At 45.3% G+C, this 26,684-nt stretch overlaps 1 long non-coding RNA gene across 1 annotated transcript in view; it reads right to left on the bottom strand.

Annotated features, from left to right (window-relative positions):
- LOC141097218 (uncharacterized) overlaps nt 1-24,058 on the bottom strand; it is a 58,641-nt gene extending 34,583 nt beyond the window's left edge. Inside the window, exon 1 of the long non-coding RNA XR_012233879.1 lies at nt 23,603-24,058. This is a non-coding gene — a long non-coding RNA (uncharacterized lncRNA). The remainder of the gene's footprint in view (nt 1-23,602) is intronic.
- Between the last annotated feature and the right edge of the window lie 2,626 nt (nt 24,059-26,684).

The raw sequence follows: 26,684 nt of genomic DNA on the forward strand, positions 1-26,684 counted from the left end.
CCTTACTGGCCACAGCAGTTCCAGGGGCGAATAGCTCCAACTAGAATTCCAGACAGTAGTTAAGCACAGACAGCATCAGGGAGACACCCAGAGGACTGTAAGCAGCCGAACAAGGAGAGGCAGAGCATCTAGTAACGAGCAGCAGCACAGAGTCCACCAGTAGACAGACAGGAGCTCAGAAGCCAACAGCAACAAAATACTCAGGCAAAGAGGAGCACACGACCTGGACTTAAATAATCAGGACAGACAGGAAGTTCCATGGCAGGGTGAGATACAAGATCAGGGCAAACAGGCACAAAGGAAAGTCCGGAATCCTTACACTCTTCCTGCCCTAACCCACGAGTCAGCTACATCTCTCGTATGTATATAAGGCCAGCTTTCTGCTGGGGGACATGCTCAGCAACCTCCTGAAATTCACAGGGAGCAATATAATACTAAGGGACTGGACTGAGCGGGTTAAAGGTATGTTGAGGATGCGTACTACGACCTCTGCTATGCAAGCGGAGATTGCTTGATGGCCCTGGACGGGGAGGCTAGATGTTCTGTAATGTTTCGGCCCCTGCATGAAAAGGACACTGACTAAGGTGTTGTGAATTTTGGAAAAGATGCATGGGGATCCCACCGATGTCGGGGAATTGTTTTGCCGCGTCCAGGGGGAGAGGGAATCAGTAGCCCAATAAATGAATGCGTTGCAGGAGGTGCACACATCTATCACCAAATGGGATGATGTGGGGGAAATAGGAATGGGGCCTCCTGATGTGATATTAAGGGACCAATTTGTGGCATGCATCAGGGACACATAGCTTAAACCAGCTTTGAGGGAGCGCCTGCGTACCAATCCGCGCATGACTTTCCTAGAGATTGAGGCAGAAGCGCACATGAGGGAGCAGGAGCAGGGGACAGCAACCTTGGCAGGGTTGGTCCAGAGCAATGACGTACCCACCTTGCCTGCCGCTGAGCCAGAGTGGGCCCAGGAGATCCAGAAGGAAATACGAGAAATGGGGGAAGAGTGGTCCGTCCTCAGTAGAGCCCCCACCACAGCCCAAGATGTGCCCAGAGACCGGAGTGATTCTGAGACCCGCTTGTTCATCGAACCTCGCCAGAGAGTGGGACAACCCCGTACAGAATACAGTCCGACTTGTTTTAGATGTGGAAATACTGGACACTATGCCCGAGGATGTGTGCGATGGGGCGGTCTCTACCTCAGCAGCCGTTAAACTAGTGGGCTCCGTGGCTGGGGGATGGCACCCGGTGCCGGAGAGACTGAGGAGGAGAGAAGGTAGTCCCGAAAGTCTAATTTTCACAAGCCCCACCGCCTGGGCTGAAGTGAATGAGCGAGTTGTCCATTGCTTGATTGATACTGGATCGCAAGTGACCACCATGCCGGAAGCGTATTTCAGACGTCATCTTCCAGAAATGTCGCGGCTGGAATGGGGACCAGTGATCAGACTGATGACGGCCAACCAGTTGCCCATCCTGGTTGCAGGGGTGGTATGTATGGAGATTAAAATGTGTGGAAAGAATGTGGGCTGGAAAGGGGTCGTGTTGGTCACCAGAGACGGGCCTGCAGTGACTCTTGGGATGAATGTCCTAAAGGAAATCGGAACCCTTCTGATCAGTGAGCCGCAAGAGGCCTTCTTGGATCGTTGGAGTCCATGCACCCCCCCAGAAGAAGATATTTCAGCAATTGATATGGGCTGCTCATCCCCAAGAAATGTCAAGAATTGGGAAGGTTCTGGGGAAGGTGATGGTTCCTGCAGTTGCTAAACACATTCTACCGCCTGGTCAGATTGTGCTCACATTGCTGGTACGCACCTGTACGCTTCTCGAAGGGGTGGAAGTTCACATAGAGCCAACATCGGTGGAACAGGTACCCTCAGGACTCCTCGTCGCTCAGACATTAACTGTCGTCTATGACGCTAATGTTGTGATGCGGTGCGTCAACCTGGGGGAAGACAATCTTACTCTCCCACCCAAGAGTGAAGTGTCTCAGGTACAGGGAATGCCAGAAGAGTTGATGCTACCAAAGACCATACAGTTGGCCGTTAAGCAAGTGGACCTATGGACCGTAGCTGTTACAATGACACCGGATCATCTGCCTGGAAACTTTAAAGAGGGTCGTAGAATCCTTGAGCAGATGCAGGCTGAGTTGACGGGACTCTGCTTCAGTTCGAGAGAGATATTGACAGATACCGCCTCAGATGTACAAGGAGGTAAAGTAGATGCTGGTTCACATGCTGCAAAGTGGAGTCACACGTGAGAGTCACAGCCCATGGGCATCCCCCATTGTTTTCATTAGTAAAAAGGACAGAACTCTGCTGTTCTGTGTTGATTAGACGACTGAATCCTTGTACAGTGCAGGAATCCTACACATTGCCCAGGATTGAGGAATCGCTGTCTGCCTTTGGAAAGGTAAAGTATTTTTCCTCATCGGATCTGGCCAGCGGGTACTGGCAGGTGGCCATGGCTGAACACGACCGGCCAAAGACTGTGTTCATACTGCCCATGGGATTGTTCCAGTTAATGCCCTAGAAATGTCACCTTTTTCACAAACAAATTGAGTATTTGGGACACATCGTATCCGCTGAAGGAGTGAGACTGGTGTGTGAAAAAAATAGCGGGTGTAAAAGACTGGCCCACCCTGACAACCATGAAAGATGTTCGGGCCTTCTCGGGACTCACCGGGTACTACCGAAGGTTCGTGAATAATTTCACCTGTATAGCTAACCCGCTTCTGGAGCTACTAAAGGGAGTACCTTCTGGTTCGAAGAATCAAACTATTCAGTGGGGAAGCCACCAGGCAGAAGCCTTCAGAGCCTTGAAGATGGCCTTGACAGAGGCTTCAATAATCGCTTATGCAGATTCCTCACAGCCCTTCATCCTCCACACTGATGGGAGTCTACATGGTCTAGGAGCCTTCCTCTCACAAATGCAGGAAGGTAAAGAGTAAGTGATAGGCTATGCGAGCCGATCTCTTCACGACTCAGAATGAAACCTGGACCAGGGCCACCATCAGGGCATTACTGCCCTGACTGGCATATGGGGCCCGGTGGGCAGAGGGGGCCCACATCGGGCCCCGTCTCATCTGCTCACCGGGCCCCTACCGGCAGGCTAAACCGGGCCCTTAGCAGCACTGCGGCAGTTGAACGCTATTGACATGCGGGCCCGCTGGCCCGCAAGTTAGTGGTTAACAGCCACCAGCCAATCGGAACCTAGCAGCTGACGTCAGCCGCATTGTACACGTCGCCGGCGTCTGACATCATTGTCAGCTGCGTGGAGGGAGCTTCGCCGCAGGAGCGCGCCCAGGTAAGAAGATCGATCTTGTTCGGTTTTTTTTAATTTTTTTTTTATTTATTGAAACCACCAATCCGGGGGGGCCTGGGGCAGAAGGCAGACATTGGGGCAGAAGGCAAGACATGATGGGGCGGAATGTGACAGTTAGACACAGGAGGGGGCAGAATGGACACGAGGCAGAATGTGACAGGGAGACACAGGAAGGGGCAGAATGTGAGGCACAGGGGCAGAATGTGACAGTAAGACACAGGAAGGGGCAGAATGTGACAGTGAGACACAGGAGGGGGCAGGATGCGAGACACGGGGCAGGATGGGAGACACATAATACAGGATCATGGGGCAGGATGTAGACAGATGGGGCAGGATCGGGAGATCATATGGGGCAGAACGGATACTCATGAGGGGAGGATGATAGAAAATATGGCTGGAGCCAGGAATGAGACACATGGGGGCCAGGATAGGGGATATTATTACCATAGGGGCTAATTAAAGGATATTATTATTGCAGTGATGTATTTTATTTTTTGAGAGTACTGTTTTAAATGGGGGGAGGTTCTGTTACTGTGCAGAGCGACACTATGTCGCCTTTTTGTCTTCATCTGGTGTATTGTAGAAGTTGGGAAAAAATTAATGTGTTCTGCAAGTAGAACTCTAGATAACGGAGTTATTTCCTGCAGAGACAAGCCCTGGCTGGAAGACGTGATGGCGGTCTGTGCTGGATGAAAGATGAAAATCAAAGCTGAAGGACTTCACCTAGAGACATCACTGGTGAGTCAGTGTATTACCTGTACACTGGCACTATACACTATATACAGAGGGCTTTTGTACAATGTCAGTAGTGATCACTATATTACCTGTACGCTGCAATATATACAGAGCTCCTGTGTATACTGTCACTGGTGATCACTGTATTACCTGTACACAGACACTGCATATGAAGTACAGATTTCCTGTGTATAATGGCACTTATGGTGATAGTATTATGGGTTTTTTCTATTAATGATCAGTATTGTAGTATTCAGTCACTATGTGGTGGTAATATGTGGTCTGGGCATGGTGCGGCTGTATTTGTTCCTTGTATGTGGTATGACAGGTCACTATGTGGTGGTAATATATGGTCTGGTCATGGTGCAGTGGTATTTGTCCCTTTGGATGTGAAATTATTGGTCATTTTAAAAATTGAAAAATAAATTAAAAATATACCTAAATTGTATTGGATATTTTAACAAATGTTTAATAGGTTAGAGTAGGGCCCGGCCAAAAGAGTCTACTTTGTCATGGCAGATTTAAAAATTCCTTTTGGCCAAAACAAGAGCTGCTGGCTATATGTGCGATCTGGAGATGGGAACTGTTAATGTGTGATTGGTGAGAAGTGGAGTTTTTCCAAGAGAGAGCGGTGGGACTGGACAGTTCGAGGGGTAGAGCCTGGGCAGAGTCTCAAGGGGTCCCCGAAAATTTTGCCAGTATGGGGCCCTGAAATTGCTAGTGGCAGCCCTGACCTGGACAACTGCAGCTCTTTCAAGTTGGAACTGCTGACGTTGGTGTGGGCAATGACTGAAAAGTTTGCAGAGTATTTGTCGGGGTCTGAAGTCGGTGCGCACCGATAAAAACTCCTCGCTTATCTGGAGAATGCAAAATTGGAGGCCCTGGAACAATGATGGGTGGCCCGCATGGCGAAGTATAGCTGCAAAATCAAAGTATGAAAAATCTTTTTCTTAAAAAAAAAAAAAAAAACACAACACACACAAAGCCTGGAACAAGGTTATAGTACTGCAGGAAAGTAAGGTACTAACCTTTCATAGCTATGAAGACGATGGGCACAAATCTATGAAAAAACGCTTCTAGGAGGCACCTCCCAAAAGGTGTTGGCTGCTGCTCCCTAATGCTGTGCGATCCAAAAGATATCCAACTATTATAGAAGCCGCTTGTGAAACATTTGGAGAGGCGCTGCCATAGGAGGTATCATCTGAGAATAGCTCCATGTGCAAATGAATAATTTTATAAATAATAAAACAACGCGTTTCTGTGCAGATTTTCACCATCAGTGTGAAAATCTGATTAAGGTGCAAAATGTTCACCAAAACATATTATTTTTTTTATCCTAATATATTTGCGTAGCCAAATGTTTCATAAGTGGCTTCTAGAGAGATCTAGAGCCTAGGCGAACTCTCATTATGGCCATCTGATTCTGGACTTATGTACCATTGATATTGTCCATGTGGTTGGTCACCTGAAGTGTGGCTCACATATACTAGTATTTTCCTTCCCTCTAATATTCAGACTAATGTCCTTGTCCCTGCTGAGCATTACACCGTTGTTTTTCTATGATCGCATGACATCGTGTCACTAGTACGTCTTCCGCAGCACCGTGTTCTTTTTGTCTGTTTGCTCCTTCCTCTGAGTGAGGGACCAGAGATGATCGCAGCAAGAAGTGACACACACTGATTTACCATAATTGAGCCCAGAGAATTTCATTGTTGTGGGGATCACTAGTTCGCGTCACTTCCAAACAAGTATCATAAGATTGCCCATCTGCATTCTTGCACTTAGGCTGAAACAATCAGAGGAAATTCAGCAGAAGTTGACAACATGATGGACAGACATTAAGTAAAAAGCAAGGAAACGCTGTGCACAATTTTAAGCTGCATTCCTGGCTGTCCCGCCATTTCCTCACTTCTCTGTGAAAATAATCTGTAGGAAGATGAACGTTGCTGGCATTGTAGCTAGCAAAGTGAGATGTGTTTTGTCTCCTTCAGAACATGCGTTGTACGATAACATGCATTAAATTATTTTTCAATTGTCACAAGCTTCAGATTATAGAGATTTTTCTAGGGCTCCACTGACAAAGTATAGAAATCAACCATACCTCAATTTTTCGGTTTTCATCCCATATGTGGATAAAAATACCGAAACATTTCACATACCAAATGACACCTCTTATAACAGGTCAATATCTGCAGAAGACAACATGACCGCATATGGCGACTACAGTTTTTTCCCTTTTTTTTTTTTTTTTTTGTTTAATACCTACCCAGCTCCTAGTATCCCCCCACTCCTAAAATAACACACACTACAATTTTAAATTCTTTGGATAATTTTGGCCACAGTGGCCGATTTTATTAACGAACAATAACATTAACAATAAACATCAAAATATTAATCATAATGCAAATAATATGAGGGGAGGGTTCTTGGAGCTAAAAGATCTGGCTATAAAACCTTTTTGGCCCAAAAACCAATGTAAAAACTCGACCACCATGTTACCCTCAGCCGTCCAGCCCAGCTCGAGGGCACCGTAACTTCCGTTCCGGGAGACTAACCACCAGAGCTCCCGAGGTAAAAACCCCGTCCAGAGCCCATAACCAAAATGCCAGATCCCCCATACCATTTTAAAAAACTGTCGGGAATATTACTTCCAACTCCTTCCCCGACCAATCACCGCCAACTCCAAGAACCCCACCCCCCGCCCCGTAGCCACTGTGACGACAGCAACAACAGCGCCTCATATGGATTCTCACCAAAATTTCTCTTACACTTTATATATTTATTTGATTTTTTTTTTTTTATTTTTTTTTTTGTATATATATGTACAGTACATGAATCCCCTAATCCCTCAACTCTGTACTACCGCACAACAGGGAAAGTGGGTGGGTCTTCTCTCCTCTGCTACGGATGATGAAGTGTGGCTTTTCCTGCACTTTTTCCCCACTATCCAGGCTGCCCCCACCTCGAACTCCTCCCCTGGCCCATCCCAGCCAATCATTTCGAACCGGCCATAACAAGTTTAAAACTTGCCCGCCCATTGCAGTCATGGGGGGCTTCCTTTAGGCTGTGCCCTCCCCAGCCCCCTTCTGGAGGGGGTCAAGAACAGAGGAAAACAGCGGCTGGTAAGCATTTTACTATGGACAGGGAACATGCATTAGTGTTACCACTAATCAAATGTAAAAAAAATTCCATTGGAGTGGTGCTTTATATAAAAAAAAGCGGAACTAAAATCTTCCCAAACAGGAGGAGGCCAGAGTAAAGTAGTGCAGTGCGCAGGCGCTGGGAAAGGTCAGAGAGGTCCGACGCCTGCACACTGCAGTACTTTACTCTGGCCTTAACAGGGCAGATAAAGTACGCCTGTGCAGGAGCCACGGCAGAAGTAAGAATGAGGACGTTATCGCTAAAAGATGGGAGGCGGCAGACCGGACTGCGACACCCATCGGACCGGACCCCCCGGTGAGTATAATCTAACTTGTTTTTCTTATCTTTCACGTTACATCGGGGGCTTATCTACAGCATTACAGAATGCTGCAGATAAGCCCATGATGGTGGTGACCGCAGCAGAAATGGGGTGACAGATTCCCTTTAAGGCTACTTTCACACATCAGGTTTTCGGCGTCAGGCGCGATCCGGCGTCGTGCCGGAGCGCCAGATCCGGCAAATATTTCGTAAAACCGGATGTGACGGATCTGTTTTTCTGCCGGATCCGTCTTGTTCTTGACAGACAAAACCGGATCCGTCTCATCCGGTTTTTGTTCCGTTTTTTGACGGATTACGCCGGATCCGGTTTTTAAAATTGACCCTTGTGGCCTTCCGAACGGGATTAGCTACTGAAAAACTATATATAGCGTGTTCCTACAGCCCTTCTTTGACAGGTTGTAGAGGAGAAAGTGCAGGTTGGAGAGAAGAGCAAGTTACTGGTGAAGATGGATGTTGTGATTGGAAATATTTTGAAGAATTTGGCGGATTTTACAGCGGAGGCGAATCGTTTGAGGGTGATTGTTCTGGAGAAGGAGAGAGCGAGACAGCAGCGCATCAGGCATCGTAGACGACGTTTGTGGATCCACCCCATCACAGCCAAGAGAATGACGCGTGGGGTCTATTCTACACTCTGCATGGACCTTAGACGAAACCCAGATACATTTTTTGGATATGTTCGGATGAAAATGGAGAATTTTGATTACTTGGTGGAGCGCATTGCACACCTCATAAGAAAAGCGGACACCTATTGCCGCTTCTCTGTTTCACCCGCAGAGCGTCTGATGGTGACTTTAAGGTAAGCCACATTTATTGGATGTGCTCGCATCAGAGCACACTTTCACTGCAATCTTGTTGGTGGTAGTTTGTATCTCCAAGTGTTATAGCTGAGTTTTGGTATGTAATGCTGTGATTTAAAACTAATTGTTTTTTAATTCCCCACAGATTTCTTGCAACTGGAGAATCCCTTTCGTCACTGCATTTCCAGTACAGACTCGGGATTTCCACCATATCTGGAATAGTGAAGTACACATGCCGTGCACTGTGGGACTCCTTAGCTGAAGAGTTTTTACCAGAGCCCACAACAGAGAGGTGGATTGAAATTTCAGAAAAGTTTCTACAGATATGTCAGTTTCCGAACTGCTTGGGCGCTGTGGACGGGAAACATATCCGCATTGTAAAGCCAGTCGGATCGGGATATTTCAATTACAAGAAATATTTTTCAATTGTCCTCATGGCCATCGCTGACACGGAATACAAATTTATTGCTGTTGATATTGGGGCCTATGGCCGCTCCAATGACTCTCAAGTTTTCAAACTGTCTGCCATGGGGCGTAAACTGTATGGAAACACCTTCCAGTTCCCACCCCCTAGACCGCTGCCGCAAACATCTGGTCCACCTATGCCATTTGTCTGTGTAGGGGATGAAGCCTTCCAGCTGTCAGAACACCTTTTGAAACCGTACTCTAGCAGAGGATTGACAAGAACAAAACGCATTTTTAATTACCGCCTCACAAGAGCAAGAAGAATGGTTGAATGTACCTTTGGTATTCTGACAGCCAAATGGCGGGTCCTATTGACTGCGATCAACCTCAAGACAGAAACTGTGGACGAGGTGATCAAAGCTTGCGTGGTACTCCACAATTTTGTTAGCTGCAAGGAACCCATTTCCATTGAGGACACCTCTGAAGAAACCACCTTGCAAGATTACCATGACATTACCACTAGACGTTCTGTGACGGTTTCAGTAATGAGGGACAATTTTGCACTATACTTTATGTCACCTCAAGGCAGAGTACACTGGCAGGATGACAGAGTGTGAAAGATTTGTGCCCTAACCAAACTTGTGTACCTTCTGTACCAACAGTATATACCTTTGCCAACCAAAGTTGGCTATCTTGTCATGGTCTTACTATTTTTACCTTTAGGCCACAGGTGTGTACCTGGTTGTGTTTTATGCAAAGTATTTCACCTTGTAACAAAAGTTGTGTACATTGTTATGAAATCACCAACAATAAACACAACTTTTTAGGTGAAATACTTTGCTTCAAACACAACCAGGAACACAACTGTGGCAAAAAGGTAAAATTTACCCACAATTATATACCTGGTTTTGAATACCTTTTTACCTTTGAAATACCCTGTATTTAACCTTTTTTTTAAACATAGTTCGCCGCAGAAAGAAATGACAGACAACCATTGTAAAACGATAATTTAACTTTTATTTAAAATATTTTTTTTTTTGTAAAATGTTTTTAAAGTTTAAAAAACTTTAATAAATGTTTGAAACCAACCAAATGGGCATTTCTATTACAACAAAAAACATTATAACTCGGTGTAGTGTGGGGTGGAAATAGTGCTGGAGGGGCTGCGGGACACTTCGACACTGGGAGTGTGGAGAGAGGACTGGGATCGTGGTGGGGAAGGAACAGTTAGAGGTGAAGGTGTGGAAAAAGCTACAGAATGGGTGGACATGTGGGAGGCAGAAGAGGTGGTGGGCGGTGGAGTGGAGGGTTGGGCAGGGACTGTAGGAGCAGATGATGTTGATGGGAAGTTGTATGGGGAAGGAGTTTGGTACGGGGAAGGAGTTTGGTATGGGGCAGGTTGCTGAAAGTGGGGAGATGTCTGGTACTGGGGAGGTTGCTGGAAAGTGGCTGGAGGGGGTGCAGGTGGAGGAACTACTGTGGTGGGAGGAGGAGGTTGGGAGGTAACGTGCTGGAGAGCACCGTGGCATGAATGCATTACATGCATCTGCTGGGTAGGAGAAAGCGTTTCCATGCGCTCCACAACAGACCTGAAAAAGGTGTGGTTTGGCGAAGATCTTGCTTCTGAATGCATGGTTTGCAGAAGTGTCTTCACCTCCAGAATGCTGGAGTTGATCTGCTGAAAGCCTGCGGAGATTTGCTCTGACAAGACTTTTAGACAGTTCTGGAAAGATGCAAGAACTCTGGCGCATAAGTCTTTTCCTGACCCCTCTGCCGCCCAGTACCCGCAGGTGTACTAGAGGTGGCAGGGGCAGAAGGGTGGGGTAAAGGGAAAGCGATCTCCTCACCAGCAGCTTCATGTAATGTAGGCGGCCACGATGCTCCTGTGCTGGTGGATGGGACAGATGGGTCGAATGTGTGGGAAGGCTGGGAAGGTGCAGATGTACCGGGGCGGTCGAAGTGTCCCTCGGTGCCGGTCTCCACAGGGATCGCCTCAGAAGGGTCCAATCGTGCAGGCTCCCGAGTGCTGCTCACCGGGCTGTGGAATAAAGAGAAAAAAAAACAATTAAAATAGTGACATGGTATGGCCCTGGCTGAAAAAAAAAAAGTTACATCTAAACATTTTTTTTCACATGTGGTGTGTAATATTTACCTTCTGGTGACCATTGTTTCCCGGAGGAACGACAGGGCTTGTGCGTACTTGTACTTGCTCCTGCGTCCACCAGATCCACTCGGGGCCCGCATCTCTTTATTTAACTCCTTCTTGAAACGATCCCTCACAGACCGCCACCGCTTCACAATTCTGTCCCCTGAAACGAGAAAGGAGTGGTTAGTATACAACATCAGTGTTTCCCAAACTCCAGTCCTCATGGTCCCCAGGGGTCATGTTTTCAGGATTTCCATAGTAAATAGAAATCCTGAACACATGATCCGTGGGGACCACAAGGACTGGAGTTCGGGAAACACTGGTTTACATCAAGCAACCGGTACTGTATATACTTACGCTCTTTAATCTGGGCCCGAACATCGAGGTCCTCCCAGCGGTCCACAAGGAGCGAACAGATTTCCTCCCAGAGTCGTCGGGTAACGATCAGGTCAGCATGGCGGCGGTCAGCCATATTCCATAGCGGCTCCCTTTCTCTGACGAGATCGATGAGGTGGTCCACATCAATCCCTCCATCCTCACCGTCAGAGTCGGGAGCACACTGTGAAGGCTGTTAAAGAAAAAGACAAAAATAACATAATTAGCCTCCACAAAAGAAAAGAAATAAAAAGTGCAAAAAAACAAAGCAAAAATATTTATACTTACACGCTGGTGACTGCCGCGTTGCTGTCGCCAACGACCCTGGGAGGCACTGCGAGGACCTCTTGGCCGAGCACCAGACTGGGAAGACTAGAGAAGAAAACAAAAAATGTTATGTCTTTGGATGTAGGCATTTGTTTGCTGTGTGTGGTCTGCAGAACATTGTTTTCTATGTGTTGTGTGTAGTGTGATGTTGTGTTTCTGCGTTTGATGAAAAAAATCTTACCAATTGTGAGCCCACTCCCGGTGTCTGTCCACCCCTTCCTTCTTCTGGGAGCTCCTCTTCAGCTTGTGATTCCTGTTTTGAAATAAAAGGCAATGAATAGACATATATTACAGAGATGATGGATTTTGGAAATAAAAACTTACCGTCAAACGCTGACGATGCGAGGGAGGGCTCCCAGAAGAAGATGTGCTGTCTTCCTGCTGGCCAGACTCCATGCCTGTGGGTGGTGGTACTGCTGCTGCCAGTGCTTCCAGTGCTGCCACTGTTGCTGGTGCTGCATCTCTTGGGCGGCTGTTGAATAAAGAGAAACAAAGGGGCAATGAATATCTTGATATTCCATGGCCCTAGTTTGGAGGAATGGGGGATTTGATAATTACCGTCTCTCATCTGCTGCTGGACTCCCCTCCCGTTGTTCAGCATGCTGCTCCATTTGGGGTGGTGGTGGTGCTGATGGTGCTGCTGCAGTGGTCTCCTGCGCCTGGTTGCTGTCTTGGGTGGCATGTTGGGTGTGGCTGAGGGTCCCACTGTCATGCTTTTATATATGTGTCTTGTGGGCAGAGCTACTGAGCATGCTCAGACCAAAAAAACCGGATCCGGCGCATTGCGGCGCTCATAGGCTTTCATTGTTTGAAAAAGCCGGCTTTTTTGCCGGAGACAAAAAACGTTACAGTAGCCGTTTTTTTTCCAGACGCCGGATCGCGACACATTGCCGGATCCGGCGAAAACCGGATGAAACACATGGCCATCCGGCGCGATCCGGCGCAAATGCAAGTCAATGGGGGGGGGGGGGGGGGAGCCGGATCCGGCATTTTGCATTTCGTGGTGATAAGTTGTGAACTTTATGCACATCCATAGAAAAAAAAATCCATTGCATGCAATTCTACGAACGATCCCGTAGAAAACGATGGGATCAGTTCTAGAATCAATTCCTTCGCTGGAGGGATAAAAATCAACAGATGCAACAGATGGCTGGATATATGTGTTCATCACAGAGATTGAAGCTTCAGAGACTGGGAGTTCTGTGGAAACTGTTTGGGTAAGAATACAAGGACAGAACAATGGAAAGGACACCATTGTAGGCATTTACTACAGGCCGCCTGTGCAAGCCGAAGATATGGATGAACTCTTTATGCATCAAATGGCCAAGTTCTCCAAAAAATATGACATAGTTGTCATGGGAGATTTCAACTATCCAGACATTTGTTGGGAATCTCTCTCAGGCAAAACTAACAGGTCAAGGAAATTCTTATCCTCTCTTGCTGACAACTTTATCTTCCAAAAGGTAAGGGAGAAAACAAGGGGAACTGCTACCTTGGATCTAATCCTTATAAACAGGGAGGAAATGGTTGAGGAGGTAAAAGTGGATGGGACCCTAGGAGGTAGCGACCATGCTATTTTAGAATTTTGGATAACTAGAGGCGGAAGACCTGTGAAGACTCAGACGTCAAGGTTAGATTTCAGAAAGGCAGATTTTAAGGGATTCAGAAAGAGAATTGGAGGGATCCAATGGCTGGATATCCTTAAAGACAAAAATGTCCAGGAAGGATGGGAAATCTTGAAAAATGAAATTCTCAAAGCACAGTTGTTAACAATTCCGAAAAGAGGGAAGAATAGGAAGCATTTAAGGAAACCAGGATGGATGAACACAGAACTTAAGCACATGCTAAAAAGGAAGCAAAAAATGTTTATAAAATGGAAAGAAGGAGGCATATCTAAAGAAGAATATAATGCTGTCTGCAGAACCTGCAAGGCACAAATCAGATTATCTAAAGCTGAAAATGAATTGAGGCTTGCAAGAGATGTCAAAAGCAATAATAAAGGATTTTGGGGATATGTCAAAAGTAAAAGAAAAGTCAAAGATGCTATAGGATTTTTACAGGATGAAAATGATGAAATGGTAAGACAGGATGTTGAGAAGGCTGAACTTTTAAATTCCTATTTTGCTTCTGTTTTCTCTCAGAAAGGAAATGTAACATCAACTGTTATTCACTGTCCTATTAAGGGAATAGAAGAATCCAGGATATCTATAAACAGAAAGATAGTGAGGAAACACTTAGCTAACCTAAATGTATTCAAGTCTCCAGGTCCAGATGAATTACACCCCAGAGTACTGAAGGAGATAGCAGAAGAAATTTTTGAACCCCTCTCCATAATCTTTGAAAATTCTTGGAGAACAGGAGAAGTGCCAGAAGACTGGAGAAGAGCAAATGTTGTTCCTATCTTCAAAAAGGGGAAGAAGGTGGACCCAGGCAACTATAGGCCGGTGAGTCTGACTTCTATACCAGGAAAGATCTTTGAACAAATTATTAAACAACATGTATGTCAATACCTGGATAAGAATGAAGTGATTAAACAGAGTCAGCATGGGTTTGTAACTAATAAGTCATGTCAGACTAATTTAATTTCCTTCTATGATGGTATTACTGATTGGGTGGATCAAGGAAATGCTGTAGATATAGTATATCTTGACTTCAGCAAAGCATTTGACAAAGTCTCTCATACAATCCTTATTGAAAAAATGACTAAGTATGGAATGGACAAGGCAACTGTTAGGTGGATTCATAACTGGCTTAGTGATCGGACCCAAAGAGTGGTCGTAAATGGCTGCACATCCAGTTGGAAGAATGTCTCAAGTGGGGTACCACAGGGCTCTGTCCTGGGCCCTGTATTGTTCAACATCTTTATCAACGATTTAGATGAAGGAATTGAGGGTAAACTGATTAAATTTGCTGATGACACAAAGCTAGGAGGGATAGCTAATACTAGAGAAGAGAGAGAGAGGATTCAAAAAGATTTAAATAAACTGGAGAAGTGGGCAGCAACTAACAGAATGGTTTTTAACAGGGAGAAATGCAAAGTACTACATCTGGGCAATAAAAATGAAAAAAGCATATATAGAATGGGAGGAATAGGGCTAAGTGACAGCACATGTGAAAAAGACTTGGGTATACTAATAGATCACAGACTGAATATGAGTCAACAGTGTGATGCAGCAGCAAAAAAGGCAAATGCAATTCTAGGATGTATTAACAGAAGCATACAGTCTAGATCACGTGAAGTAATTATTTCCCTCTACTCCTCTTTGGTCAGACCTCATCTGGAATATTGTGTCCAATTTTGGGCACCACATTTTAAAAAAGACATCAACAAACTGGAGCAAGTTCAGAAAAGAGCGACCAGAATGGTGACCGGTCTGCAAACCCTGTCTTATGAGGAAAGGTTGCAGGATTTGGGAATGTTTAGTTTGCAAAAGAGAAGACTGAGAGGAGACTTAATAGCTGTCTACAAATATCTAAAGGGCTGTCACATTGTAGAAGGATCAACTTTATTCTCATTTGCACAAGGAAAGACTAGAAGCAATGGGATGAAGCTGAATGGGAGGAGACACAGATTAGATATTAGAAAAAACTTTTTGACAGTTAGAGTGATCAATGAGTGGAACAGGCTGCCACGAGAAGTGGTGAGTTCTCCTTCAATGGAAATAATCATAACAAGGGCATGTAAGCACTTGGCCCCTGAAAACAGACTTATGGTTCCACATTATGCCTTTTTGTCAGAGCCATTTCTGGTCTAAAGTGCAGGGAAACAAACTGAAAGCCTACAACTAGTGATGAGCGAACGTGCTCGAATAAGGTGTTATCAGACCATGCTTGTGTGCTAACTAACTGTCTTCGGCGTGCTCGAAAAATATGTTCAAGTCCCCGTGCCTGCATGTCTCGACAGCCACAACACATGCAGGGATTGCCTAACAAGCAGACAATCCCTAAAGGTACTGTCACACTTAGCGATGTACCAGCGATCCGACCAGCGATATGACGCAGTCAAGATCTCTGGTACATCGCTAAGTGGTTGCTAGTGAGCTGCCACACAGGCATATCTCACCAGCGACATAGCAGGGGTCGGGGGTCGCTACTTGTGTGTTATGTGCGATCCTGACGTCCTCCCGCCCGGCTCCACGCGTCGCTCGTCGTCACAGCAGGAAGCCCCAGCAGGAAGCTGACGACGAGAAACAGTCCAGGACGTTCTTGCGCGACCAGCGATAACCAGCGGGGGAGCGGTCAGAGGTAAGTATCAGACATAGCGATATCGCTAGCAATATCGCTATAACGTCACAAAAACCAGTGACATTATAGCGATATCGCTTAGTGTGACAGGCCCTTAAATGAACATATGCTTGAGTGCGCCAAACACACTCAGCACCCGAGCATGCTCAGATAGCACCTTATCCAAGCATGTTCGCTCATCACTATCTACAATAGAGCAATGAAACCATGAAATATTTTCCTAGAAGTATTCAATCTTTTCAGATTTTATGCATATCAAAAACTTTTGGTAGACTTTTTTTTACCTAAATTACCATAATGTTTCTTTGTTCCCGTAAATAATTATGTTGCAGAGTTATAATAAAACCTAAATTCACTATGTATTATGATACACAGTAGACTTATTGGTCAGCTCCGATCTGTAAACCCTTATGTCTCGTCTCCTGAATGGGAAGATCAGTAGCTCTGAACGCTCTTCTTCCAAAATATCTTCTACACTGAGTAGTAACCACATTAAAGTTCAACTTTTATTTTCTCATGAATCAGTTTAGAAGATTATTCAGATGAACAGAGATAAGGGTTACAGTTCCTGCCATTCAGGAGAAGAGCTATAAGGGTTAAGGGCCTGTCACACTAAGCGATATCGCTAGCAATATCGCTATAACGTCACTTGTTTTTGTGACGTTATAGCGATACTTACCTCCGACCACTCCCCCGCTGGTTATCGCTGATCGTGCGAGAACATCCTGGACTGTTTCTCGTCATCAGCTTCCTGCTGGGCCACCTGCTGTGACGACGAGCGACGCGTGGATGCGGGTGGGAGGACATCTTCATCGCCTCGTCTGACAGGTAAGTAGCGACCCCCGTCCCCAGCGATGTCGCCGGTGAGATCTGCCTGTGTGGCAGCTCACTAGCGACCACTTAGCCATGTACCAGAGATCCTGACCGCGTCATATCACTGGTCGGGATCGCTGGTGCATCGCTAAGTGTGACAGTACCTTTATAGATCATGCCATTCAGGATAAGGTAGATAAGGGCTACAGATTTTATCACTCAGGAGAAGCAAGATAAGATTAGAGATTCCATCATTCAGGGTAACTGAGACAAGTGTGGCAGATTCTGCCATTCAGGAGAACAGGGATAGAATCTGTAACCTTTATCATTCAAGAGAAGAGACATAAGGGATACCAAACCAGAGGAGCCAGATGAGTCCACTGATGTATTTTACTTTTAATGTATTCTGCAGCTCGTTATATATTGTGATACATAGAAGTTGTTAAAGCCAAACTGAACGATTTTCCTTTGCCAAAAATACATGTATTTAAAGCTAATCTGTCATCTGTTTTGGCCGCTATAAGATGCGACCACTGCCTTTCAGGGCTTATCTACAGCATTATGTAATGCTGTAGATAAGCCCTCTGCTAGATCTGAAAGGTAAGAAAAATAAGTTTTATTATACTCACCCGGGGTTGGTCCGGTCCTATTGGTGTTGCGGGCCCGGCGCCTCCCATCTTCTTGCGATGCCGCCCTCCTGCTTGCTTCATGGCTACCCGGCATCGCACTTCTGCGCAGGCGTACTTATTGAGAGCAAAGTACTGCAGAGTGCAGGATCTGGCCCTCTCCGACCTTTCTCTGTGCACTGCAGTACTTTGCTCTGCCCTCAACAGGGCAGAGAAGTACGCCAGGGAGCCATGAATCAAGCAGGAGGGCAGCATTGCAAGGAGATGGGAGGCGCCGGACTCGGACCTGCGACACCCATCGAACCAGACCCCCCCCCCCCCGGGTGAGTATAATAAGAAAAATAAGTTTTATTTTTCAGGTCTGACCGGGCGCTTATCTACATCATTACAGAATATTGTAATCGTCAGGGGTAGCTGCAGACGAAGCTTCAGGTTGCAGCGACACGCGTTGGGTGCTGGCGGGCAGTGTGATCTCCCTCGGTAAATATTATGTGATTCTTATTGATTGCTTTTTGTTCTCTTTCCCTTTTTTTTTTTTACATGGATGGAATGATTTTTGTTCATGGCTCTGTCTGAACACATTATTACTATGTAAAATTGACATTGTCTCTTTTCTAATAATAATAATCTTTATATAGCGCTAACATATTCCGCAGCGCTTTACAGTTTGCACACATTTTCATCACTGTCCCCGATGGGGCTCACAATCTAAATTCCCTATCAGTATGTCTTTGAAGTGTGGGAGGAAACCGGAGTGCCCGGAGGAAACCCACGCAAACACGGGGAGAACATACAAACTCCTTGCAGATGTTGTCCTTGGTGGGATTCGAACCCAGGTCTGCAGCGCTAACCACTGAGCCACCGTGCTGCCCGCCCACATATGTGTATCAGGCACATTGCCTCTTGTGTATTAAGATTCAGGTCCACTTGGCATAATTGTTCTCTTTATTGTGAAATCATATATTATATATTGGCTATAGTTTGGAACTTCTTTTGGAGATAAGAGACAAATAAATAAATTAAGTAATCCAATATATCAACTTTCACACTTGCTGGGAGAAAAGAGCATTGTTGAGATTTAATATTTGTTACATCATGTCTTGTATGCTTTATTTACATATGCATGCTCTTATTTCACCTGCCCACCCTCTCCATTTTGGTGGTTTTTAATTGTTTTTATCATGTATTCGGCCTTCCCGGCATTTGTTTGATTAATCAAAGTCCTTTTTGCATATCCACATCTGGCTGTGAGTGCGCTTTTTCTGTGATTTTTCTTTTTTTCCTTTATTTAGGTAAAAGAACTGGAATCTAAGGGGTAAGGTTTCTCTTTGTAAAGCGTGGCAAGCCAGGCCTGGCATGTCAGAGTGAGGAGAGTTATATGCCATGCATGCTCCTCTGGGAAACTAACTATGCAAATTGCCTCTTCATTGGAATAGCAATCCTCAAAGTCAATAACGACCTTTTAATGAGCCTTGGCATATGACTTGGGATAAAAGCCTTGGCAAGTCTCCTTAAAAGATCGATAATGACTTTTAGGATCGCTACTGCCAGTAGGTGGCACTAGAGTTCTAGTCCTCTTCCTCTCTGAAGAGGCAATTTGCATAAGTTAAAGAAAAAACACGAAAGGCGTTGGTACCTTTCAAATAAGTTGTTTCATTGATTAAATATCTCATTTTTCTGTTCGGTAAAGCAAAACATTGCAAACTTTCAGCGTTAATAAAAACAAAATACGTCTGTGTTCAGAGATTGCTGTTACAAACTTGTTCTGGCGCCCCCTCTTCCCGCGACCTGATTGATTTACAGAACATCCACATGATATACACGTTGCCGGTGGCCTCATATGCTCAGTAGCTGCAGTCAGGCTAGGTTCACATTTGCGGATGAGTTCGCAACGTATCGTACGCAACCAGAAACGCATGCAAAAATGCATGGTAACGCAGCATATTTTAGCCGCTTCATCTTACACATGACATTAAAAAACGCAGCGTTTGTATGTGTTTGCGTTTTTAGGCGCATGCGCTCCATAGGGAAAAATTTTTCCAGGAGATTTTCCTTGACACAAGTCACGCCCAATGGGCGTGTCTCATGAGATTTCTGTATATAGACTCTTGTACAGACCAAATCCTCTGATTTTGCTGCTGTATCCTGCGTCAAGATGGATCTTCGCATGGACAGTTTCTATCGTAATCTGGATTTGGATGTCAACTTGTTTCTTGCCTTTGCTTGTGAGCAAGAACGGAAAAGACAAAGACGGAGAAGACGGCGTCAGCGCTTTTGGCAACACCCCATTGTTGAAGTCCGGGATAGCCGTGGAGCCTACCACTCCTTATTCAATGAGCTCTGTGAAAACCCGGATAAATATTTTGACTACACGAGGATGTCTGAAGAGAGCTTCCGGGATTTACTGAGTCGTGTACAAGGAGCCATCAGCAGGCAGGACACCCAGCTCTGTAGAGCAATTCCTGCTGTGGAACGTCTGCTGGTGACACTAAGGTACGTAATATTTAAAAATAAACGCCTGTCATAATTATTGTTGTTAATAATGTACTTAATTTTTTTCCTTTTTGTTTTTCAAAACCCCTGTCGTAAATAATAATATTCTGAATATTTTTTTTCTTTCTCTGTTAGGCTCTCTACGGTAGCTAGGAATCTGCCAATCATAGCTCCATTTCCAGTTCCGGACTGGCGTTTCCACCCTTTCTGGGATTGTTGCAGACACCTGGCGGGCTTTGTGGGACGTTCTGCGTGAGGAATTTATCCCCCTACCCACCATGGAAATCTGGCAGGAAACTGCAGAAAAATTCTGAGAAATTTGTAATTTCCCCAACTGTTTGGGAGCAGTGGATGGAAAACATTAGGATTACCAAACCGGCTCTAAGTAGATCCGAGTACTTTAATTATAAAAAATGCTTCTCTGTAGTGCTCATGGCGATTGCAGCTGCGGACTGTAGATTTCTCGCCATGGACATTGGTTCTTTTGGCCGTGGTAATGACTCCCAGACATTTAAAAACTCGGACATGGGCCAGCGGTTGTACGGGAATAATTTTAATTTTCCCCTGCCACGACCACTTCCCAACACTGAAGGCCCGCCAATGCCATTTGTTGTGTATTTTTCCACGCAGATTTGAAGAAATCCGCTGGTCAAATGACCTACATTTTTCTTGCGGATTTCTTCCTTTTTTATTGCGGTCTTCCAGCGGTTTTTGTGTGGTTTTCCACTCCGGTTTTCCCCTGCGGATTTGGAGAATGGAGCAGGTGGAAAACCGCACAAAAGAAGTGACATGCTGCATTTTTTGTACCGCACAAAAAAAAACGCAGCGTCTGCACAGCGTTTTTTTGCATTGATTTACATTGTACTGTAAATCACTTTGCGGATCTGCAGCGTTTCTGCGCAGTAAAATCCGCTGCGGATCCGCAGGAAAAATGCATCATGTGCACATGGCCTAAACCATATTCCAATCGGGACTTGAACCACACAAAAAGGATTTTTAATTACCGACTGACCAGGGCACAAGGCGTGTGTGGTTGTCCACAACTACATAATGGCTAAAAAGCGACCGAACTTAGAACTTGATGAACCTGCTTGTAACCCGTTGCTAGATTGCCATCATCACCCTCTGAGGACAACAAGGAAAGTTGCCCAAATGAGGGATACATTTGCGGCCTACTTTGTTTCCGAGATTGGACATGTGGCATGGCAAGATTAAATGGTTTAGTAAAATGTTCTTGTAATTTCATGTAATGTTATGGACCTGGAATGTTAAAAGTTTGAGTTTCGATGACAATAAAAAAAAACTCTAGTGAAACAACTGTCCACTCCCTGTCTCATGCAGATTGGGTTATGTCACCCATGCTTTACACTACACCTGGTCTTTCTGTCAGTACTATGGTAGGTGACTTCTCATTAGCTCCATCGTCTCTTCAGTCTGCATTAATCTATAGTCCTAAAAAAGAGGAGACTTAGTTGAGAAAAAGCTGGAATTTTTTTATTTGATTTATTTTTACATACCGTACTTTTTGTATATTTTCAGTGTGTCTTTAAGAACTTATGTAACCTGCAAAAAGATACTTGTGAAATAGCAGTGTGTAGATAGAATAAACATCTAATTAGTGACACTAGATATTGGCTTGTACCTGACTGTGTAAAACAGTGCACTCCGTCTATCTGTGCCCAGGTTCTGTCACTGAATACTTGAAGAATTACTGGTTTAGACCTGAGGTCTTGGCCTTGCTCCATACCTGCTACTAAGTGACTCAGATTAGCGACTTCCAAGAAAAACAGGGAGGCTGCAGAGCCAGAGCAGATAGGCAGCGATAGAGCCGTCCATGTTTATAGTCTCACGGAAACATGAGAATCCGGCTACTTTAGGGGCTGATTTGTAGGTCCCCTGCTAGCAGCAGTAATTGTGAGATACAAAGGGGTTGCATGAATATGTAATACTATACGGCAGAGTTATTTAGGACTTGGGCATTGTGTTTTGGGAAAGTCTCACACTTCTTTGTAACATGAGAACTAACGTTGTGTACGTATAATCGTGGCGGGCGTTTCACCTGGGCTGCGAAGCTCTGTGTAGAACAGGTGGATTTTTTAGCTCTTGCCTCCTGAATAAAGAGGCCCCAGACAAAAAAAACAAAAAAAAAAACAAAAAAATGAAATGTCAGATTAACATCTTTTTCTTGTCAGCAGAAAGTGGATAGATTTTCATCAGTGAGCTAGATTTGATTTTCATCCGTTTTTGCTTTTTTGACTGTACAATCCTTGCGTCATCCGTTTTTCTCATATGAGCGTAGACAGATCTGATGGAAGTTTGTGGAACTTCTGTCAGTGAAAAGGGGTCAGCACATGGATCCAACACGGCTGACATACATGAGTTGTCTGCATTTTGGAGAACCCGTTCATTTTGATTAAGAAAGATGAGATTGATCCGCAAAGCTAACAAAATTAAGGCTATGTGCCCACGTAGCGTTTTATTCCGGACACTAAAAACCGGACTCCTTTCCAGTAATCGCGTGGTTTTTTCCACGCGATTTCACCGCAATTATGATCGCGATTTTGCCGCGATTTTCGCGTGCGATATTCAAGCACTTTCCAAGCGATTTGAAGCATCGCTTGGAAAGTGATTGACAGGTTGGTCACACTCGTCAAACATAGTGTTTGACAAGTGTGACCAGGTTTTTACTATTGAGGCTGCCTATGCGGCTTCAATAGTAAAAGATAGGATGTTAAAATGCTAAAAAAAATTAAAAATAATCGGGGTATATTTACCTTCCGGCGTCCCGCGCTGCCATCCCGGGCCACAGCGTTCCCAGTAATGCCTTGCGAGACTACGTCATTACAGGGCCTTGCCGCAAGGCATTACTGGGAACGCTTAGGCCGGGAATGCAGCGCGGGACGTCGGAAGGTAAATATACCCCGATTTTTTATTCTTTTTTTACAGGGGTATGGTACCCAGGGCCTGGAGGACAGTCTCCTCTCCTCCATACCGTGGGTACCAACCGCACATGAGACGCTTAACTTCCCGCATGGTGGGCCTAGCCACATGCGGGAAGTCAGCGATTCTCATGCATTCCTATGAGTGCGGAATCGCGGCAATTCTTTGCGATTCCGCACAAAAGAATGAGCATGCTGCGATTTTTTCCGCGATGCGATTCCGCCGCGGAAAAAAGCGCAGCATTAGCACAGCATGTGCGGAATGCCATAGGAATGCATGGGGGCATTCTGTACACGATTTTTAAACGTTTTCGCAGCATTTTCGTGCTGAAAATCGCGGCAAAAACGCTTAAAAATCGCTACGTGGGCACATAGCCTCAAACATATTATGCCCCCCACAAAAAAAAAAAAAAAATGAATGGAACACGGGCATGAAAGTGACAGACATGTAAAATGAGAGAGGCTTTACAGTGAGTCATAGACAGGGTGAGCTGAAGCTGTTTTTTTGTTGTTTTAAATGAAATAAGAGATGAAAAAGTTAAAATCTTTTTTTTTTTTTTTCTTTTAGGGCTTTTTATGTCCAACTTCTGTATTCATCAAATTTCATAACTAATAGACAAGGAGGGCTTTTCTAAGAAAAAAATATGTGCTTTATGTAGGACAGCGCCTACTGCTTGTGTTGGGGGGACACTCGCTTGGCACAGGATTAACGAAGAAAGGCACGGTTTTGCTCACATAAACAGTCTATGAGGTTTATTTTACACAGCAGAAACCAGACGGTAGGCCCTGTTGCATGTCACAGGCCTACCACCATCCATAATATTTCAACATATGGCTTGCCAAACAGTTCCTTAACGTTCATAGAACAATACAAGCACCAACAGTCTATGGATGTACCTTACAGGAGCTCCTGCTCCAGACGCTGACTCCTTGTCAGTTCTCTCTCCCCCGAGGAAGCTGCATTGCTGGGATCACTGTCCTTGCGACCAGGGTACTCCCGATAGTCCAGACCCTCAATGTTGGTCGCTCTCCCAATGCAGGGTTGTTACAGACTCAGCTCACACATGGCCTCACTGGGTGCTATTTAGGACATCCGTCCCCACTGGGACCATCCAACACACAGGCCCCACTGGGTGATATTCAGGGATCCGATCCTACGGCCAGGACCTCCCAACACACCGGCCTCCAGGTTCAAGGCCTCACCATGCGCTCTTCAGGAAGTTAGCAAATCCCAACACAGGCCTTTCAGGACCTTGCACTCTGACCACTCAGGTTTAAAACACTCCACCCTGTGACCAGACCTCAGTCACATTATATATCCCAAACCACCCCCATATGTGGGCGGTGCATGTGCGGCTAGCCGATCCCGCCCAGCTCTCCGACTAGCCCTAAAACCCCCCCTTATAGGTAAACAAACTCATGGACTAAAAATCCCAGCACAACAACACCTCTGCGACACATACCGGCCATTTACAATCATGCCGGTCACTGTTTCACCATCACAATCAAGGAAACGCCCAGACACATGCTGAGGAGCACATACATCGCCCTCTAGTTGTAACAGGGGTCACTGCATCACATTTGCTATATAATCGTCTAATTCTGTCTGTCTGTAACAGAAATCCCGCATCGGGAGAACAGAAATCCCCGGCCGGGCGCGACCAATCAGCGACAGGCGCAGTCCGGCCGCGAATTGGCGCAGAATTCGAACGACGCACGCCACCGCTACCATCGGGAGATCTGCGGCGCTAGCCGCAGATCTCCCGACGGTTGCCGTGGGTCATCTCCTGCCGCACGGAGGTCAGCGGCGACGACCGGCAGGAGATGACCGGCGCAGCGCTCAATGTGCGGATGGTACCCAGACTCTCCTCCAGGCCCTGAGTACAATAAACCTGTAAAAAATACAGTTAAAATAAAAAATAGTGATATATTCACCTTCTGACGGCCCCCAGACTCTTTCCCTCCTCTCACCACGCGCCCGGCATCTTCCGGCCCCAGTAATGCTTTGATCGAAAGACCGCTGATGACGTTGTGCTCTCGCGAGAGTGACGTCATCTCCGGTCCTTCGTGCTAAGCATTACTGGGACCGGAAGATACCAGGAGCGTGGAGAGGAGATCGGGGGCTGTCAGAAGGTCAATATAACCCCCGCTGGCCATATTCTAGAATACCCGATGCGTTAGAATCGGGCCACCATCTAGTTTATTGTAAGGGTACTCTTTCCTCTATATAATGGACAACCCTCCTGTACCATTCAGAAAGCTCCTGGAAGAAAAGAGTCCTAAACGATCTGGAAAATTTTCCAGAAGCTGCAAAGAACTCAAGGAGACAATGGGAAATGAGCTTCCTCATAACCTTGACTTGGAGCAAAATTGTCCAGAGGTTAATTCTGGGCATAGGCACAGTGTGGAGGTAACATGGTCGCCCAAAAATGGTTATGATTTACCAATCCTCCATCTTTCAGAAACAAAGTTAGGAAGTAAACCCTTTAAGCAATAATTCAACATAAAATATGGTGTCATCATATAGTATTGCACAGAATACCATTTACCACCCTGTATGTCTGAGGACTTAGACTCCTGCTTTGGTGGACATCCTACTTTATATAGGGGACTGTGGTATACCTCATTACTCTACATTGAGGGCTATGGTGAATACCATACTGTATGGGGGACTCTGTTGACCATCTTACTTTGTGGAGTGCTTGTGGGAGATAATACTTTTGGGTAGGGTTTGTGGGGCAGTCATAATGTGTGGTGTCGCCATAACGTGTGGGGACATAACACTCTACAGGGTTATGAAATTGGACTCATTGTGGGTGAGACCACTTAAGAGCTTTAGTACTGGCAAAATAACTGTAAGTGCTGCAATACGTATCATCTATTTCTTAAAAAGTCGGGAGATATGCCCTACTTTGACTGTGACGTGATAGGACTTTTGCTATGGGGTGCCTTGTATTTCTACAGGAGAAGCAAGGAGTCATTATTATTATAAGAAAGCACAGAAGTGTTTTTTATTATTGTTATAAGGAGGTACAGAGTCATTATTATAAAGGGTCAAGGGGGAGCATTATTAAGGGAGGCCCAGGGGAATTATTATAACTCAGCACAAGTTGTGGTTTGTGTAGAGGTGGTAGAATGTGAGAAGGGTCCTGAAAAATCAGTAACGTAAAGATGTCTGTGTGTCACATTTTACAGAGATGAATTATAGATGGAAGAAGAGGTCATGGCGGTCTTGACTGATTGAAATGGAAAAAAGAAAATGACAACCCCTTTAGCGACCAGTATGGTGATATTATGAATACTGTATATACTGGTAATAGTTGGTTATGGTTTGTTGGTGTTTGTCTGTCATATTGCAACATTGTTATTGTGATATAATTATTATTCAGTCTAGTGGTATTATCGGTATTAGAAATACTGGCCTTGCAGCAAATCTTGATTTCCCCCCCAGGCAGGGTAATAGTAGTACCAGACATCCCCACGAAGCTTGGGGGCAGTGACATCATGGGCCTGTGTGCTTTCACATCCTAGGGGCTGAATTTCAGTCCCAGTCCATCCCTGACTGTGGGGATTTGCAGATAGGATTGATTTAGGAACGTTTCTAAACTGCCCTGAAATATCACAGGCAGGGCTCAGAGACATGAGCAGATGGCGGACATACTCGGAGGGGCCCTGTGTTTCCAGCTATTTATACAGTATATAAAGTGAAGACGTAACATGTTTTCTGAGGTAAATATTGCCCTTTGAGTACCCACAGACTGTTTTCACTGAAAATAATGGCACAAGGGAAGATACCTCAGACAATGTAGCTGTCATCGTTTGGCAAACAAGAGTGGAATCTGGAGATAAGATGTCAGCTCCAGCTAATTCTGGTGTCAGACGTTATGTGTCCGGCTACATCCTGTCCAGTTATGAGACTGCGGAGCATGACTCTTACTCATCATAACAGCTGGATGCTAAATAGTGCACAAATGTTAGT

The sequence above is a fragment of the Dendrobates tinctorius genome, unplaced genomic scaffold (assembly GCF_039654945.1).
Source record: "Dendrobates tinctorius isolate UK_male_01 unplaced genomic scaffold, ASM3965494v1 ptg000083l, whole genome shotgun sequence".
Taxonomy (NCBI): Eukaryota; Metazoa; Chordata; class Amphibia; order Anura; family Dendrobatidae; genus Dendrobates; species Dendrobates tinctorius.